The sequence below is a fragment of the Eschscholzia californica genome, unplaced genomic scaffold (assembly GCF_041429995.1).
Source record: "Eschscholzia californica isolate CP2 unplaced genomic scaffold, dmEscCali1.0.p SCAF_5, whole genome shotgun sequence".
Lineage (NCBI taxonomy): Eukaryota > Viridiplantae > Streptophyta > Magnoliopsida > Ranunculales > Papaveraceae > Eschscholzia > Eschscholzia californica.
The window spans coordinates 49,103,356-49,123,019 of NW_028238472.1; the positions used below are offsets into that span (position 1 = coordinate 49,103,356).

Here is a 19,664-nt window from a genome sequence, read left to right on the forward strand (position 1 = left end):
ACCGAAAGACTTTGAATCAATTCAAAGAAATTCATCACTTAATATGTGATAAAATTTAAGACATATGCCACAATGTTAGATTTTTTAATTTCTTCATTACCCTATTTATAATATTTAATAAATAATCTTTCTATTGTTGAAAACTCGTACTTCTACATTTGGTATTCAACGTTCTTTTGTATTTTATAGACTACTAGGTATGACCCGTGCCTCCGGCACGGACACTTTAATTGAGCAAATGTACGAAGGATTAGATCCATATAAGCATATGCTAGTAACGACCACACGATAAAGATCTCATTGTACTTACGACCAACCGACCGACGTAGGAGAAGAATACAAAAAAAAAAAACAAATAGTAGCAAAATTTTTTGAAGCTCATGTCACCCGAGTGAGTGAAATTTTCATTTCCTCATCATTCATTATAGAACAGAAGCAGCATAGATTAGTTCAAGAAACCACTGCAATGCTTTTCCTTCTATGAGCTCCATAAATAGTGTTGAAAAACTCGATAGAAGTCAATATCAAAAGACTGAACTGCCTGCGATGTTTTTAATGAGTAACGGACCTCTGAAATAAAACATGTTCATTAATTATATCGAATTAATAACTCAAAGAACTGGACATCTTGACCCTTTTTAAGACGGGACCTACGTCATTTTTGTTTTACTGATGTACTGAAACTTCTACGACATTTGGAGTTTCCAGGTTTTTGGACTTCACCATTTACAGGAGTCACAGTTGTTGTTTCGGTTGTCGCCCAACACAAACATATAACCCTTGGTTACCCACTGCATAAACAAAAGAAACCCATCAATGGTTAGTAAAGTAATCAAGATTTTATAGAGCTCTAAGATAATGAAACAGGAACCAAATGAAAAAGGGAAAAGCAATACATGTATATCAATTTCATAAAATTTGACCCTAAAATGTATTCTTTATCTTAGATGACTCCGTTGACAGACAGACACCTGTTGTGAATCTATTACAAGCAATCAAACACATATTATGAGGCATGCCAGACAAAGACACTTACGAAAATAAGAGAAAAGACACATGAATGAAGCGAAGCCGTTCTAAATTTGGGCGAGATAGCTTCCTCAACAGTTGCTCCTTCCAAAGCTACGATTCTTTTGATAAACACTTCAACTGAAGTGAACCCAATTTCATGCAGAAAATGGAACCGTTTGTTTAAGGTAAAGGTCATCCACATAAACCTAATTATATTGTGGATTAGTTCATAAAATACAGCATAAATTTATCTGTAGGATTGCAGGTGCCTTAAAGATCACTTTATCAATCATTTTAGGTTCTTGAGAGTATATGAAACAAAGTATATCCACGAGTGTTCAAAGCTACTTTAAGTTACTACTGAAAAACAATTCACTAATTTAGTAATTCAAAATATTTACGAAAAGAAATATAGATGGATAAAGAACACAAGGGTTTACACATGCTACACTGCTAAGAAATTCAACAACGGGTTACATGTACAACTGTTGCATTTCACTGCTAGGAAATTGAAGTAAACCGAAGTTCTGAAGTTATTATTTTCAAGTACTTATGAATTTTGAAAATTCCATTGGTTCAAAAAATGCTCAACTAAAGGTCATGGACACGTTTTAATGAAACTTTAATCACCACAAGAATCATATAACTTCTCAATTTCGACATAGTTGATTACTTCTACAGCTAGTATGGTAAATGCGGAAAAATTAGTTGTCCTAAAGGACATCTCTAAACATTGGAATAACATGACATATTAGACGTAGTAATTAAAATATCTCGGATCACTGGAAATCCGAGTAAAGTTTGTTACTTTCTTTGCTAGATTAATGCTAATATTTTATCGCCAACATGTCTTGGAAACATAGAAAGCGGAAACTTACTAAGTTTGATTCCACTGTGTAGATGAAATAAGTTGGTATAGTCCCCTGAAACCGAAGTCTAAAACACCCAATTTTTTCTGAACTTCAGCAAATCGAACTTCTGATTCAAATATATGGGTTAGAAGAAAGAAAGGTATTGAAAAAAGTATGGGCATCAATGAAAAAAATACGAAATTAATAATACAAGACTTTAAAGACCCTAAGTAAAAGCGTTAAAACTCTTAGTTACTTCCGGTGTCTCATAAGGTAAAAAAAGAAAGAAAAAAATGCATGAACTAAGAACAAAATTTAACATGTCAAATTTGTTTAGTACCAGTAATCAAGTAACATCATTTGACAACGAAATTTAGAAAGAACTATGACAATTGAAGCTTAATTACCGTAGAGAAGCTTCACATTTCGCTCATAGAATATGAAAATGGAAGAGAAAGGAATCATTCACCAAATCTTGATAATGTTGAGTCTATCAAACTTTTTCTCTTTATTTTGTGTGTTTCGTCTCAGCGATCTTGATATACAAGTAATATATATATGGATATTCCCTAATCCAACAGAGATCGTAATTCAAGCAAACGACCTAAACAAAAATATCAATAAAAAAAAGTGATAATCGAAGTCTAGATTCTATTGGAGTTCAAAGAATTCAAAATTTCCTTCTCACGTCCATGAGAATTGGACTCAAATAGACATTTGACTTCTAGAAAGTCATTGCCGGCAGAGAGAGAGATAGACAAAAGATAGAGTTTTACAATCCATTCACGAAACATTATGATAATTGAATCCTAAACATTTACATTTTATCATGTGCCCTGATGATATATGACACAAATTTGGGAAATCCTATTGATTATTTACTTTCTATGAGTGGATCATATCGACATAAAATAAAAAGTATGCCTAAATGAAGAATATACTATTTTAGTAAAAGAGAACCAAATTATAACAAATAAATTAAGATGAAAGGAATATTTACTTACCCTTACATAAATCATTTTGATGCCTAAATCACATAAGATACTTGAAACCTGCACAAATTTGTGAAAACTACGTAAGAAACCACGACGATAGATAGGTTTACTGGGAAGACAAACAAAAAAAGTATGTTGAAATCTATCTTCCGATATACATAACTGTAAATGACAAATGACTTCGAGCTTCAAACTTCGACATTAACTTAAAACTCTAAAGGAAATCTGAAAAATTACTAAGAAAATAATAGGTCAATAAATTTTAGGGAAGCTTCTGGAAAGCGACTAAAGAGGGAAAAAGACTTTGGTGGCCATGTTGCAATTCATCAAAGGAAAACGTCATCTATCAGATCAGTTATAATATCTTCTTCATTGATGTTGTTGTTGCTCATAGTACTTCTCTCCATTCAATCAAATTTTGTTGAACCAAATCAGGGAAGGAAACTTTGTTACCATGTTATCAGTTATATTGTCACGCACATTGAGGCTCTCACTTGCTCATATTCTCTAGCAAATCCTCGTAAAAATCCTATACAATAGACACAAAAGTGAATTCTTTAACAAAAAAAAACCTAATAAAGCTATCAACTTATTACTTGAATACAACCCTACAAGTTCAAATTTCTCTCATTGACTTCAGTAGATAAAAATAAAAAAATTGAAAGAAACAAAGAAAATAAAATAAAAGAGAAATCAAATTTTTTGATGATAATTTCACTGAAAAATATACAAAATCTAATCTAATTTGTGCTTAAGAAAATTTTATATCCCTACTTTAGCAAAACACATTGAAACCTATTTGGTAGTTAGATTAGGATAAAATAGAGAGTGACACCTCATGTTTGGTCCAACAAGATTATCCCAATTTGCAATTCATCAAATATAAAGAACCCATGAAGAATTAACTAATAACCCATCAAATATAAATAGCCCATGGAGAAAAAGCAAAATTTCTGAAGAAAGGTCAGGAAATTAGGGTTTTTCTAACTTACCCTACTATGAGCAGCCATAACACAAAGCATTTCCGAGATGATTCCGTGAACCTAAAAACAAACCAAAAAAGTATATCTCTCACCTTAAAATTCATGTAAATGGAGAATACAATTCATACATATAGAACAAACGTAGAAAAAAATAATAAAATCATGTAAATGGAGATTTAAATTACTTAATCAAGCGACTCTGAATCTAGCTTCACCAAACATCTCACCTATAATCAAATCAAACAATGAAGTCGGTGTATTAGAAGAAAATCTTCTTTCTAAAATTCCAGAAATCTTTAAACTAAGATCAAGAGTTTAAGAAAACATATCAAATTGAAAAGACATAAATAGAAATGATCAATATATGAAGAAAAAAATGGAAAACCCAGTATCTGTACCTGGGAAATTGGAAACTACAGCATCTGCACCCGGAAAATGCTTCTATAACAATCACATACATAAATAACATGGTGAATGATTCCCTCTATTCCATTAACAAATAATGTAAGCCAAACTCAAAAAATTGAAACTTGAAGGCCAATCTACCAGAAGATTAAACCAGATCAATTCACAAAATTGAACCTGATATATTAAAGATAAAAAAAACTAACTTTGAAGACAGAATGGGTTACTTGGTTGCGGATGTTCACCAAAAAATTGGAGCTCAAATTTGTAATTTACTTCATAAATTTATAACTTACTTCATAAATTTATAATTTACTTACTCGGGTTAAAGATCTTCTACAAACTCGTACTCATCTGCAAATCAAGAGAAAAAAAATATATCAAAATCTAAATTTACCATCAATCAAATTAACAAAACCTAAATTTACCATCAATAAACTCAATGATATCTTCAAATCAGCAAAATACTGAAGAACAACAATAAAACTTAAGTTCTTTTTGGCCAAAATGTTGAAGAAACTCAATGTTATCTTCAAATTACTAACAAAATCGTTCTACAAACTATTGAAGAACAACAATAAAACCTAAAAAAGTAACCATTACCGGAAATTTGGGGAAGAACGGAGATTTGGGGACGAAATTGAAACTCCTGAAATTCAAAAATAGAGAAAGCTTAAATTTAACCTAACAATCATAAAGAACATAATTTCCTATTTCCTAATTCATATTGTAAAACCTAGAGAGGGAAAGAGAGATAGCAGTAAGACCTGAATAAATTAGGGTTTCAATTACCAAACTTCCTCAGAGATCTGAAGAATAAATTAGGGTTTCAATTACCAGACTTCCTCAGAGATCTGAATAAATTAGGGTTTTTTCTATCAATCAATCTACCTGGCTAATAACCCGACATTATTGAAGATTGAAAATTGGGAAAAAATTGGGGAAAGATTGTTTACAGAAGAGAGGAAAGGTCCGGTCGCCATTACTATCGTTGCAGCTATCGATTTCAGTGAGAGAGAACTTGAATAGGAGATATTTTGAAGCAGGATTCATGATGGATTTGTAGTTTGTAACGTCCCAAGAAGGTACGATTTGTTATTGAAGGTTTTAAAGCCATAAATTTTGTAACCTCCCACCAGGCATGACGGAGATACTAACTCGTTTCTTTTACAGGGATAACGCGCGAAGGAACGAAGATAAGGCGCGTAAAAACCCAGATCGAAGGTTTTATTAACTTTCCCTCATTTGGTGGGTGATTAAATTAGGGTGGGTAACTGATCTAAGGGTGTAGATCTTATCAAAAAGCCAACAGACGACCGGATTTGTCTTTCGGCTTGTCCCAGTCAGCACAAAACATTGTGTTTTGTTATATAGACTAGGTATCGCCCGTGCCTCTGGCACGGCATAATTCGTTGAACACGACAAACTGCAACACCATCAAGTTCATGTTGCTGAATCCAATACCACCTGAAAAAAATATATTTTTGAATTTGATCCAATGTAGTTTCCTATTTAAGCCGTCGTTATGTTGACACTCTAACATCCAAATTGCCACATGGATTTTCGTATTTGCATCATTATTTCTGACAACGACGTATAATTAATAAAATAAGATTGGAACTTCAAAATCTAAATATATTTGTATATTGTGACAATTCAAAAACATTGAAGTAAAATACTCTACAAGCACCTATATATCTCTCTTTGTCTATCTTAAGTCTTATCTGTATACTCTTATTTCTCACTACGAAGTACGGGCTTCCTGTGTAGGAAGAATAAGTACCCGTTGTTGAATATTCTTTATCCATCTTCTCTTTTAAGGGTTGAGAAAAAATTGATATCGTTTGACCATCGGGTACAACTATTTTATTTAAGGTGAAAAATATAAACCTACGAATTGAAAATTTAATCAAATGAATGGAAACAAATAAAAAAGAAAAATGAATTCGAGGAATGGCCGTAAATATTCGAGAAGAAACAATACTTACTCATAGAGTACTTACTCATATTGTGACAATTCAAAAACATTGGATTAGTATATTTGTGTGTCTACCCAGTTTTTGAAGTGAAGACATCAGCTCATAAACTAAGATGGGACATACTCCCATCGGCATAACATTTGCTATACTTTTCAGTATTATCCCCCGCCAGAAGGTGTCTTCTTCCTAGCAAGGAAGCATGAAATTTGTGAAAACGAAAGAAACACATGAAGTATTTAAGATCGTGAGCGTTAAACTCATCAACATCAGAGAACATAGAGGAAACAAAGTCGACTTTGATGTAAAGAGACATAGATAATATAACTACCCTTGTTTCCATTTGCTTTTATCGGTTAAATCCTATACGAACGAAATACCTTCTAATTTAAATCCTCATTATAATATGCCATCACGAACGAGAAAAAGTATGATATATATGAAAGAGAAAACAAGAATAGTTGAGTACTTTTTCACAAATCAGAAACCCAATCATTTGCTAACGTGAAGATTGGAAGAGATTAAAATGTGTTACCGAACCGAGAATATTTTGGAGATTTTTGAAACTCACGATGCATCTTGAAATATAACGTTTTCTACACCAGTCTGGAATTCATGTAAACAGAAAATTGATCAGTTGACAAAAAACGTATAGTGAAAGAGGATAAAAGGAAGAGGATGGGCGAAAAAGTGGTACCATGAGTGGAACTGGTCCTTATGTTTGCATGAACAATTAAGTAAACTAATGTCAGTAACAGTAAATACTTGAAGAAAATATTATTGTTTCAAATTCTAAGGTTACGAGAGACAAACGGGAAAAAAGAGACCTTGTTATAACATAGGCACAAGACTCCTTTCTTTGAGCTTTGGAGGATATGAGCGAAAACTCTCGAATAGTTGGTTCGGTTCTTCCAAAGTTCATGAAGTTAAACGACAAAATACGTCTTTAAGAAATGAACTGAGAGTTGCTTCCACAAACAAAATTAGGTCCAAACAGTTACACATACATCTTTTAAAGTTTGAAAGCAACAAAAACTGAGGTCGATACCATTCCTTAAAACATTAAATCAAAGATTAATCGTACTTCTAAAATCATGGGGGGTTGCTTGTAACACAAAATTAAAAAGAGATAAATCAAAAGTAGAAACTCGCCTCCAAAAGTTATATCCAGATCATGGTAAGCAGTACCTATGTGCTTAATTGACACTGAAGCAGAAAAACGATGTCATTAGTTTCTTCATTTTCATTGAGACATTTCTTCAAACAGGAGTGGAGCATAAAAAAGACCTAATTCTATTCATTGATTTCTCTCTAGATGGATCATATTTATCCTTGAAAAGATCGGAAAAACCCATAGTGAAGTTGCTGCAACAACGCAAATAAGTGGATATATTGGATAGAACTCGTAAACAAATGGCAAAAATATCTCTCATTTCCCACTACTAACTCATGATGATATAATACATGAACACTATTTTATGAATGGTATGTCCAAAGACAAGTAAATTGTAAGGTGAAGAGGTATTAGAGAAATAGTTGTTGAAAAGAAAACATGTAAAAAATGAAGAAACAAAACACCAGAAAGCGAAAGAAACTGCAGTATCAATTAAACATGTTAAAGTTTTTTTTCTTCTTCCTACATCTTCAGAGTTTGCAATCAAAGAGGAATGTAAATCACACATAAGAAACCATTAAAAAAATGACCTGCTAAGTATTGGACATAACTGAAATTGAAAACAAACATAATTTTGAAAATCCTAATATGAAAATTATGTTGTTACCAATTGATTTTACATTGTGCTAAGCTTTTGCTTATGCCATTGCTAGCACAAATCCCCCAAAAAACTGAAGAGTGTTTATTTTGATTACAAACTACAACCTGACTTTTAAGAGCGCTAAGTTGTCTCATATCTATATCTCTAAGCACCAAAACGAAAACCCTACAACATTTTTAAGAAACTACTACAATCAAATGTAAATTAGAAACATTACCTTCCAATGGTTTTGGTTTGGACCTTCCACAAACTTGAAATGCAGGATTAACATCATCCAAGATTGAACTTGAAATCATAACTACAAAAATGAAGAAGATAACTACAAAACAAAACCCTATTGAAGGCTTCTCTTTGGTCGTAAACCAGATGTGGAAAACCAAAAAGATAACTACAAAACGGAACCTTTGATTATGTTGTTCTCCAGCCTCCAGACCCTAAACCTCTGAACCTTAAATCATTCTTCTGCCATGATACATGAAACCCTAAACCCCTAAACCTGAAATCATGAAATGGAATCGGACATCTCACACAATTGGGTACAATCGAAGACCTAATATAATTTTAGGATTCAAAATTTACTTGTATCTAACCATTTCAGGGAAAATTAAGACATCTCCATTAGAAAATTCAGTTCCATCTCGGCCTTCACATATACTGAATCGTGTCTCTAAACCAATAAAATTGAAACATCAAAACCTAATCAAATCGATTGAAAAATAAAAACATGAATTTCCAGTAACGAAGAAACTAACCTTTCCTGTAATCTTCTCACTCTGAGATTTAAGTGCATCAAAACGATTGAAAAATAAAAACATGAATTTCCAGTAACTAAGAAACTAACCTTTCCTGTAATCTTCTCACTCTGAGATTTAAGTGCAACAGCAAAGCTACAAGGAAGGACATAATTCAACTTTTTAGTTAGAAAACATAAACGTCAAAAGACCAGTTGATAGGACACCTGCCGCCATTAATTTTCACAGAATTTGGTATCTCTCTCTATCAATTTCATGAAACAAAACCCTAACCCTAAATCAATTTCAGGTTTACAAACAATCTTGATCCAGTAATCTACAGGTCGACAATGCCGAAAGTCGCTGTGAGTATTCCCATCTTTCTCAGAAAACATAACTGAGATGCAATTCCATAATCAATTGAAGATTGAAGAGGTGAAGAAATGAAACGCGGGAAGGAGAAGATAATGGGAAAGATATCATAATCAATTTCTTCATTAGTTTTGTAACATCAGGTCATCAATTTCTTCATCAATGTTGTAACCGGGGAGAATAAGGCGCTAGTAAAGATAACTTACCAGATTAAAGAGCTTAGTCACTTCCTTGTTTGAGTAGGTCAATAAATCAAGGTGGGTAACCGATCTAAAGGTGAGTATCTTATCAAAATAGTAACGGACGGCTAGATATGTCTTTCGGCTTGTCCCAGTCAGCAAAAAACTTTGTGTTTTATATAATAGACTAGGAATAACCCGTGCCTTTCGGCACGGATGTCTTTGGTACAAGATGAAATTTGAACTGGTAAAAAAGTAAGACTTTTTCGAAGTCTTCTTATTATTATAAACTAAACATGACGTAGTTGCCGAAACGAACGCCTTTATATTACTTATCTTACAACATGAATACAATGTCAGCATAATTTATGTAGAAACTTAAAGTTGCTTAAAACTAACATCTTTATCTTTAAACTCTTGAATTCAATGACGATTCTTTTCTATGTAAAACAGAAAATTTTCATAGTGCCGAAGCATCTGACCAAAACACCATACTCTTAATAAAAGTGAGAAAAGACAACCTGAAAGAATAAAAGTGATAGAAAATAATGAAAAAAGCGTGATTTTGGCTAACCATAGCTCACCAAGTCACCATTCTTTTCCAACCCTTCTTAATTGAGCAACATATTTTGAAATCAGTTAGTTTTATGGATGTTTTCTGACATATTTAAATAAATGCAGACGATCAAGATGAAGAGTAATATATAATTGAGAAAATTCCCCCTATTATTAGCGACAATTTATTGCGAACAAAATGAATCATACAACCAACTTTGCTAGTTCAATAAAATACTTCGTCTCCACATATTCCATTAACTACACATTTTTATTTTTGTTCATTATCTTAACCGATATCAAATGTTGACATTCTATTAGACTAATACGTATAAAAGGAGGTCACTTTAATGGGATTACAATCTTATTCATCAATTAAGTTACCTTAATCATCTCATCAAAAAAAAAAATTAAGTTACCTTAATCCATACCTATGTGTGTAAAGGAAAAAATGGAAACAAACAAAAGACTGGAAGCAACAATGTTAAGCTCAACCAAATAGAAAACATGTTTGTTTTGTCATCCGTGTTTACAGTATTGTTCACCCAAAATAAAAAAAATATCCAAAAAATAATCATTCATTGATATTTCACAAAGTTTGGGTAATGGGTTGCATAGATAAATTGTGTAGACTTGGTTTGTGTTTAAGTGTTATGAAATCTATTCCCAACTTACCCACATGAGTGATGAAAATAGGGTGTTACGTCAACGAATTGTTGAACAACATTAAGCTCTAGAATTGACATCTCGTACCCTTCCTTCTGGTTCTAATAAGAGTCCTTCATCTTTTCATCACACCGATTAACCATGAATTCCTTAAATCTATTGTAATTGGAACCCTCAAGATAGAGTGAATTTGTGTATGCAGAAAAGAAACCCTAAACAGATCGAGAACGGCTTCCTCATATATATGTGAAGTATCCAGAGTTGCAACAAAGATCTCCAAGAACAACTCCTCGAACGATTGTCTTAAATCAACCGTTTCAGCGTCCAACATTGTTGACTTACCTAAAGACTCAAGATAATATCATCTTTTGACAGGCATCTACTTGCAGTATCTTCCTTCTCTGCCATTTCACTGGGAAATTCTGAAAGTTTGACCTTCTTCTTGTTATCACGCATCTTGTTTAAAGGAGAAGCCGAAGCTCCACTCCTTAAATTATCTTTAATCAGCTACATAACTGTCAGTTTCATCTTCATTCTTCTTCCTTTTTCGTCTTCCTAGAAGCTAATACTCTGTTACCTGCATGTACACTTCTTCAACAACATAATTCTCACTCTTTTTAAGCTCAACATCAAAATCACGTACCTAAATTTGCACCATATTTCTCTGGTTTTTACTAAGATAACATTGAAATCGCTAGCCTTTTCCCCTTCGATTTTCCCCAAATCTCATTGTGTCATAGAGAGGAAATTTAACCTAATTCCCATGTTTCAACATTTGAAAAGCCTATATAACAAAACAAAAATCAAAATCTACGTTATTATGAAGATGTTTAGGACTTCCATGGATTTGTTTCTTTTATCATTTCCAAAAAAACATTTTGAATATCTTTATTAATATTTACCTTAGCATTTTCAAAACATCTTATTATTTTTTGAGGCATTTCATCGAACATTTTAGCATAAAAAAACAGAAGGAAATTGATATATGAGTTGTAAGTGAAAATCTATGTAAGACATAAAAAAACATTCATAAATAAATGTAACTAATATCTATCAATTGAAAAAGAAGAGAGAACATAATATAATGTGTTGTTGAAAAGAACATTTATTATATTAACCCTAAAACCAAAGAGCAAATCAAAATCCCTGATTTCAAATTTCTAATAGAATAACTTGAAAGATATTGAAAATCAAAACAATTAAATTGAGTATTAGGGTTGCTGAAGTTACCCAATTCGTGTTGGTAAGTTGTTTCTTTCAACCATGTCAGCAATCGTAGAACTGTGGGAAGGATAACAGATAACATTAGAAGAACAACTATAAACCATTACTAAATCTTTGTCAGAAATAAATCAAATTCACCTAAAAATAAAAGAGCATGAACATTGATCAAGGAAAAGGATTTTCTAATTGATTGGAAGAGGTGCAAGAATCTGATGAGTTGCTCTAGGATGAATATGATTGCTCTGGGACGGCCATATTTCTCAAGAATGAAATTAGATGAAAGCCTATCTCATCTTTTTGTTACATATATTTGAGGGAGTGAACAACTTCTTTTTTTTGTTGTTTTGGTTCAAAACTGAAACCTTAATGGTCAACAATTAAAACTGAAACCTTAATGGTCAACAATTAAAACTGAAACCTTAATTACCAACAATTAACCCCATCATTTCTGGTTTCAAAACTGAAACTTTAATGGCCAACAATTAACCCCATCATTTAAGATTTCAAACGGTTTTGTGGAGGGTGATGTTAGATGGGTGAACAAAATTCTTTTTTTCAAGGGAGGTAATAGATCAAAAGGTGAGGATGCTATCAAAATCGCAACAGACGGCTGGATTTGTCTCCGAGTTTGTCCCAGTCAGCAAAAAAGTTTGTGTTTTATATAATAGATGTGGGACACTATATTGAGCAAAAATTCTTGATAACTTTAGTAATTTCCAACAACCAAACCCATAACATTTTCCTCATCAAAAAAAAAAAAACCCATAACATTAATTTTAGCTTTTATGGGTCTTTGTGTTGGGTTATCTACCCAATTCTAGAGGGCCCAAGTCATCTACCATTTTTATGGTTATTGGTGGGGAAAGTAACTTCATGTGATCTATCCATGGAAATCTTAATTGGAGACATAAATAGTGGAAACAGAGGAGGGAGAGATGTCTCGAGTGGGATTATTTCTTATAAATAGTGGTCCCATAAATGGGTTACCAGGCTGGCCTATAAACAGGCTGTGTAACGAAATTGGGCCGAATAGGCCGTGTAACTAAAATCTAAATAAAAAACCAATGAGATTATCCAGTTTAGATTCGTCTAAAGATACAAAGGGAGGTTTTAGAATTTGTCTTAATTTCAAAAGCTTTAGAGTTTATCTCAACTTTAGAAACTTCAAATGTTTACAACGCATAGAATTAAACTTAGAAAGATAAATAAGGATTGTGTTTTTCGAGTTTGAACGATAAAGAACAGAAGAAGAAGAAGAAGAAGAAGTAGGAAAATTTGTCACATTTTCCGGCCTCTTTGAAATCAGTAGAGTTTGAACAAATTTTGTGACCTAAAATCAGTTCGAATCCACTGTGTTTTGGTAAGCACGATAGTAGGAGTTCATGTGTTTGGGAGAAGGTGTTCTTAGCCACGGCCCACGCTTCTAAACTACAAAAGAGCACCCCGCATTAGCCACCGTCTGCGCTTCTAAAGTCACGTGTTTTCTGATACTTATTTTGTTTTTTGAGAATTCGACTATGATCTATGTTAGTCGTTACAAGGTATTGATGCATAATGAAGATGTAATAAACATGATAACCGCCTAATTTAAATCAAGAATGAAAAAGACTCTAAAGCCCGACAAATTATTACATTATTTATAGACTAAATTATATAAGATAAATCTTGATGACAACTGCTTCCACCGAAATTCGATCTCACGACCTCGTGAACTTAAGAGAGGTGTGTACCACTACCAATTAGACCAAAGGATGACTCTGCTACTCATTTTGAACCCACAAAATTTATTTATTTTTTGTCCCCCTCAATAATGGAGTATGATAATCCCAAGAAAGACAACTACAAATCTGAACCCTAATATCTTCCTCCTCCATTCAAAAACCTCTACAAGCTTGGAGCTAGAGATCTAAGATTTAGAGAGAGAGAAAAGTCCGAGACAAATATGAGTTCACCTATTCTACCATGGAAAACTAAACTTGCAATCTCAATCATCTCCAATGTTACAAATTTCTCCCGTCGTTCTAACGGCACCGTCAACCGTCGTCTCTTAAATTTCTTCGACCTCACTTCCAAAATCCCTTCCAAACAACTCCCTAATCTCAATATCTCGGATATTACAGTTGACTCCACTCGTAATCTTTGGTTTCGTCTTTACACCCCAACCACCACCACCTCCACTCTACCCGTCTTGATCTTCTTCCACGGTGGCGGATTCGCTTTATTCTCTCCTGCTTCAAAAAGCTTTGACGACCTATGCCGTCGTTTCGCTCTTGAACTCTCCGTTATTGTCGTCTCCGTCAACTACCGTCTCTCACCGGAATTCAAATACCCATCTCAACATGAAGACTGTTACGACGTTTTGGATTTTCTCAATCAAAAGAAATTTGAAAATTTTCCGGCAAACGCCGATCTGACGAGATGTTTTATTGTCGGAGATAGTGCCGGAGGAAATATAGCTCATCACGTAGCAGTCCGTGTGTCTAAATCTGATTTCCAAGAATTAAAAGTAATTGGATTGGTAGCGATCCAACCGTTTTTTGGTGGAGAAGAGAGAACCGATTCTGAGAACCGATTGAAAAATGATCCATTAGTATCGGTTAAACGTACAGATTGGATGTGGAAATTGTTTTTACCAGAAGGATGTGACAGAGATCATGAAGTAGTTAACGTTTTTGGTCCAAAATCTGCCGATATATCGGGATTGAATAAATTTCCGACAACTTTAGTGGTAATTGGTGGGTTTGATCCGTTACAAGATTGGCAAAGAAGATATTATGAAGGGTTGAAGAGAAATGGGAAAGAAGTTTATTTGGTTGAATATCCCGATGGTATTCATGGGTTTTATTCATTTCCTGAGTTGGCTGATTCTTCCCTCCTTAGATCTGAACTTAAAGATTTCATTGAGAAATTATCCAACAAATGATGTGTTTTTCAGTTTTTTGAATGTAGTATGATTGAAGTTTATTTCATGAGGAAATGGGGATCATTCTTTCTCTCTCGTTTCTCTCTCTAAAACCTCCGACGAAGGAGTTTCCTTCTCTCTAATTTCTCTTTTATTCCGGCCAACGACCATTCGCCGAAGAAGAAAGGTGAGGTGGATAGGAAGCGGTGTGATGGAAGAGAGATAAGGTGAGGTGGAGGAGAAAGAAAGAGGTGATGTGGCTTTTATGTCTTTAATCTTTTTTGAGAAATAATTTCATTTGGCTCCCGAAGATAATTTCGTAAAAAATTTAGCCTTTAAGGTCAAATCAAACTGTCGGACCCTTATGAAGATCAAAACGATGAATTGGTCACAAATTGGGAGTCATAACGGAATTAACCCATTATGATATAATATAAAATTAAATGACCCCAAGGAACCCAATATAATAGTTATTTTCCGAAAGGCCCCTACTTTGTGACCGGCTTCCCACGAAACCCCTTACTTTATCAAAAATATCCAGATGACCGATTATTTCTCGTTATCGTTAAATGTATGTTACTCTCTCTCCTCCATCTCATCACCTCTCTCTGCCACGTCATTTTCTCTGATAGGATCGCTGGCAGATAAAAAATTTCAGCGACCGGCCGGCGTCCTTCATTTTTTTTTAAAAAAAAAAAAATTTCATTTTACAGACTATGTGAGATACTGCTATACTGAGCAAAAAGTCTTGATAACCTGTAGAAATTTCCAACAACCATAACATTAATTTTTGCTCTTATGGGTCTTTGAGTTTGATTATCTACCCAATTCTAGTGGGCCCGTGCCATCTACCATTTTAAGGTTATTGGTGGGGAAAATAACTTCGTGTGATTTATTGATGGAAATCTTAATGGGAGACATAATGGACCACCCCAAACTTCCATCTTGGCCTACGACCCCTACCAAAGGGGAGACAGAGGAGGGAGAGATGTCTCCAGTGGGATTATTTGGTGCCCATAAATGGGTTACCGGGCTGGCCTGTAAGGCCTATAAATAGACCTTGTAACGAAATTGGGCCGAATAGCTCATATCCAGGTTTAGACAGCCGAGAAGTTTTAGAAGGCATCCCCTAGTTTTTAAATACTAAAGGCAAGTATGTTTAAGAGGCAATGCCTCAACCAACGTTTGAATTAACGGCGCCAATTGTCGTGGGGTCGTCGACCGGCAGCCTTGACTAAATTTTCGCCCAGCGACCTAGAGTGAATTTTCGTCGGGCGACCTTGAGTGAATTTTCTAAATATAAGGGTTCATGCAACGGTTTCTTACAAAGCAAATCCATTCTAGACCGTCACTCCCAAATCATCTATTCTTGTCAATCATCTTCAGTTTCCTCCATAAATTTCAGCCATTGTCAAACTTCAAATGTTAAAAACACAGTTCATCTCAGAAAGCCTATATGGATTAAATCAAAACACTTGTAAAAAAAAACATTGATTTAGAACATACTAATCGGATAGGAGAAGAGGCAATAATTCCACGAACACCGAAGATTTGTTTAGCATTTGATGATTCAGTAAGAACAATCCTTGTCAACTGGGTTTGAACAATACTAATGCTTCTACAAACTGATTGCATCTCTGCCACAAAAACTACTGCAAGCAAAATATAAAAATTTAACAAGCGCATAGGAAAAATTGGATCGGAAAAACCTTAATTAGTCAATGACTACCAAGAAACTAGTGAGATGTCGTATCTTGTATTGATAATAAAAAGAGGGAAGGATGAAGGTAAAGATAAAGAAGGAAGTGGGAAGATGAATGAAGAAAAACATAATTTGATTAAGGTGGCGGGCAGGAGCAGTACCGGCCCTAACTTTTGGGGGGTCATAGGCGAACTATCGACGGGACCCCTACACTTTAAGTTGAAAAAGTATAAAAACTAAAATTGCAAATTGTGGGTGTCGAACCTCTGACTTTAGGTTCACTAATAAACTAGTCTACCAACTTTACTACACAAACAGATGTGATACAAATGTGCATAAAATAACACATATAATAATATTATCTATATATATAATGTTACATAATCGGGGGCCCTCTAAATTTGGGGGCCCTAGGCGACCAGGCCCAGGGCCGGCCCTAGGCAGGAGATTGCATTGCCTTTAACCAAACTTGGTCATAATAAATTGACCGGGTCGAGTTTGCAAAATACATTGCCTTTACAATAAAAAGGTATTGCCTATAAAATCTCTCAAATGTAATTTGCACTACCGTTTGAGTTCGAATTCGCTTGGACCACTCCACTGTATTACCATCTGTGAACCCATGATTATCTTTTTTTACAAAACAAATTTGTAGAAATATTGTGACCTAAAATTGGGTCGAATCCACTGTTTTTTTGGTAAGGCACGATAGTGGGAGTTCCTGTTTTGAGAGAAGGTGTTCTTAACCACTTTCGAAATTTGGGGGTGCCAACCGTTGGAGGTCGCTAATAATAAATTGAAATAATTTCATTTTGGCCCCCTAAAGATGACCAGCTTCCATTTTGACCCCCCTTTTAATCTTTTCTGTTAGTAAACTTTAACTGCTGGGTTATCTTTTCCTTTTATACCCTTCTCTTCAAAACACTTTATCTCCATGTCCTTTGTCACTTTCTTCTTGTCAGATCGCCGGTTGCCGGAGGTTGACGGTCACTAGTCGACGACCACCATTATTAAAAAAAAAAAAAAAAATCTTCTCCTTTCTCCCCTCATCCCATCACCACCACTTCCTCCAGCAAATCACCTGTGTCTCTCTTTCTCCATTTTGTTTCTCTCTTCTGCCCTCTTTCAGTTACAATTAATTTCTAAAAGGAGTTAACCCATTAAGAACTATAATTAGGGCATCTTCTCACTACACATCATCCCTCTTGTCTTCTTCTTTTTCTCCATTTCAAATTGATTCAAAACAAAATAAAAAAAAAAGTAACAAAGTTACTAGTATCATCACAATGAGCATGGGAGCAGGTGTTGGAGTATTTGAACAAATAGGGATAAGGAAGTCACAAAACCAGGGATTGGATATTTGAACAAAATTGGGGCTATTCTTATGAGATATCTTCAGGAGTTTCATGGGTATGATGTTGTTCAAATTGGGATAAAGAAGTCACATAACCAGGGTTGGGTATTTATACAAAATTGGGGCTATTCCCATTCAGGATTTTTGTAGCAAAATTCTCTAGGGTTTCGAATCTTACCAGAGACTTGTTGTTGATGAAATCTTCAAGGAAGGTGATCTTGTTGTTGATGTCTCTGGGATTGGAAAGGGTTACCTAGGTATATTATTATTACTACTTCAACGGTTTCCTAAATCAATTGCTTTTTCTTCTTCCCATTGAAGTAGCAGCAACCAGAACAGATCAAAACACTATTACAACTTACATCACCACTTGTTTGCAAAAAAAACTCACGTCGCCACTTTTTCTCTCTCATCTTTCTCCTCTCTCTCTCATGGCCTTCTTCTCTTCCCACTCCAGCAATAACCGGCGTACAATGGTGGCCGACATACCAATTCAATTCTCACTACCTCATTTGCCAAATCAAATTTGACTTGTAATTCACGCCGACGAACTTCTCTCGCAGATTTCATCTTCTCAAATTTCTTATACTTCCTCCGTCCCAAATTAAGAGTCCTATATTGGGAATCCAACTTATTTTCATATTTTCTCTTCTTCCATGTTTGCGCTTATTTATTTGATAATTTTTCTTGAAGTAATTCAAAGATTACAATTTTCACTCTAGAAATACATGTAACCATATTAATTTCTCACTTGATTAATCCAAAAAGAATGAATTTGTTCATTGGAAAACAAGTTGTTGTATTGGAAATAATCAAATGTCTTAATTAGCTTAATTAATGCACCATATATTGGAAATATATAAGAAAGGGTATTTATGAAAAAGTATGAAATTTTATGTGATAAAAAAGGAATGAAACTCTTAATTTGGGACATCCAAAAAAGGAATAGTGGACTCTTAATTTGGGATAGAGGAAGTATATAGGATTATCGATCTCTTTCATTTCTTCTTAGATAGTACTAGGATATATCCCGTGCCCTAGGGCACGTACAATTGTACCAAATAAATTTGACGATTTCTCATATTTATTATTATTATACAGTGGATACCCTAATTTTTTAGTATTATACTTATTGTTTATTTTCTTTTGTTTCTTTTTTCTTAAATTAGTTATTTTATTGAGAGAGAAAGATATTTCAATTTCTTTTTTTAACTATTGCAATATCTTTTGTTTCTTCTTTTATTAAATTATATACTTTATTTCTAAAAGTGACACGGTTATTTTTTTTAAATAGGTAACTTTATTTCTACGAAGGACTATATTTTAAATTTCGAGAAGGACTTCTAGACAATATCCTTTATTAAAAAAGGGTGTTTGTCCCAGTCATCGTTTTCCCTTCTGTCTGATTATATAAATTTTTGGTTAGGGTATCCCAAACTCTTAATCTTCTCACTCTAACTCAGGAACAAATTTGTTCTCTCTCTAGATATTGAAATCCATTTATAGAAAACCATTGATTCCTAATTCTTTACCCTCTTCGGTGATGGTGGACCATGAAAACAAGGGTCGGGGGTTCATTATGAGGGGGATGAATAAGATTATGAGAAATTGAAGAACTTTGTGTTTCTCATTCACATAATGATCTGAGTAGGAAATTGACTGTTGAAAAGTATTGCTCAAGTTGATTGTTGAAGGAGAGGAGCAATGAGAAGAAAAAAAATAAAAAGTTTTTGTTTTTTTAAATGGTGGTCGCCGGTCGGTGATTGGTTAACTTTCGACAACCGGCGATCTGACAAGAAGAAATTGACAAAGGACATGGAGATAAAGAGTTTTGAAGAGAAGGGTAGAAAATGAAAAGATAACCCAGCAGTTAAAGTTTACTAACAGAAAAAATTAAAAAGGGACCAAAATAGAAGCTGATCATCTTTAGGAGGCCATTTTGGTGAATTAGTCGTCTTTAGGGGGCCAAAATAGAATTAACCC

General features: G+C 34.1%; 4 long non-coding RNA genes and 1 pseudogene across 31 annotated transcripts; 1 reads left to right on the forward strand and 4 right to left on the reverse strand.

The window, feature by feature from the left end:
• Positions 1-174: 174 nt before the first annotated feature.
• Positions 175-5,454, reverse strand: LOC147540079 (uncharacterized). 19 transcript variants are annotated; one of them, XR_015225569.1, is made up of 12 exons: positions 5,013-5,451; positions 4,849-4,894; positions 4,566-4,599; positions 4,239-4,281; positions 4,026-4,067; positions 3,850-3,900; positions 3,311-3,386; positions 2,867-2,914; positions 2,270-2,466; positions 1,890-1,989; positions 1,037-1,217; positions 175-791 (listed from the first exon to the last, which is right to left on the reverse strand). It is a non-coding gene; the product is annotated as an uncharacterized LOC147540079 (long non-coding RNA). The 19 variants fall into 19 exon arrangements; XR_015225582.1 differs by lacking the exon at positions 1,037-1,217 and having other exon boundaries at positions 1,890-1,986; positions 5,013-5,099; positions 5,202-5,450; XR_015225568.1 differs by lacking the exon at positions 1,037-1,217 and having other exon boundaries at positions 5,013-5,099; positions 5,202-5,450.
• A 45-nt stretch (positions 5,455-5,499) lies between these two features.
• Positions 5,500-8,229, reverse strand: LOC147540080 (uncharacterized). 9 transcript variants are annotated; one of them, XR_015225593.1, is made up of 3 exons: positions 6,553-8,207; positions 6,249-6,410; positions 5,500-5,712 (listed from the first exon to the last, which is right to left on the reverse strand). It is a non-coding gene; the product is annotated as an uncharacterized LOC147540080 (long non-coding RNA). The 9 variants fall into 9 exon arrangements; XR_015225592.1 differs by lacking the exon at positions 5,500-5,712 and adding an exon at positions 8,214-8,229 and having other exon boundaries at positions 6,089-6,410; positions 6,553-7,427; XR_015225589.1 differs by lacking the exon at positions 5,500-5,712 and having other exon boundaries at positions 6,089-6,410; positions 6,553-7,427; positions 7,509-8,207.
• A 47-nt stretch (positions 8,230-8,276) lies between these two features.
• LOC147540081 (uncharacterized) lies at positions 8,277-9,298 on the reverse strand. The gene is made up of 3 exons (XR_015225594.1): positions 8,838-9,298; positions 8,587-8,663; positions 8,277-8,492 (listed from the first exon to the last, which is right to left on the reverse strand). It is a non-coding gene; the product is annotated as an uncharacterized LOC147540081 (long non-coding RNA).
• A 1,095-nt stretch (positions 9,299-10,393) lies between these two features.
• Positions 10,394-12,083, reverse strand: LOC147540082 (uncharacterized). The gene is made up of 4 exons (XR_015225595.1): positions 11,862-12,083; positions 11,730-11,780; positions 11,143-11,283; positions 10,394-11,076 (listed from the first exon to the last, which is right to left on the reverse strand). It is a non-coding gene; the product is annotated as an uncharacterized LOC147540082 (long non-coding RNA).
• A 1,237-nt stretch (positions 12,084-13,320) lies between these two features.
• LOC147540083 (putative carboxylesterase 18 pseudogene) lies at positions 13,321-14,935 on the forward strand (annotated as a pseudogene). The gene has a single exon (XR_015225564.1). The product of XR_015225564.1 is annotated as a putative carboxylesterase 18 pseudogene (transcript).
• The last annotated feature ends 4,729 nt before the right edge of the window (positions 14,936-19,664 follow it).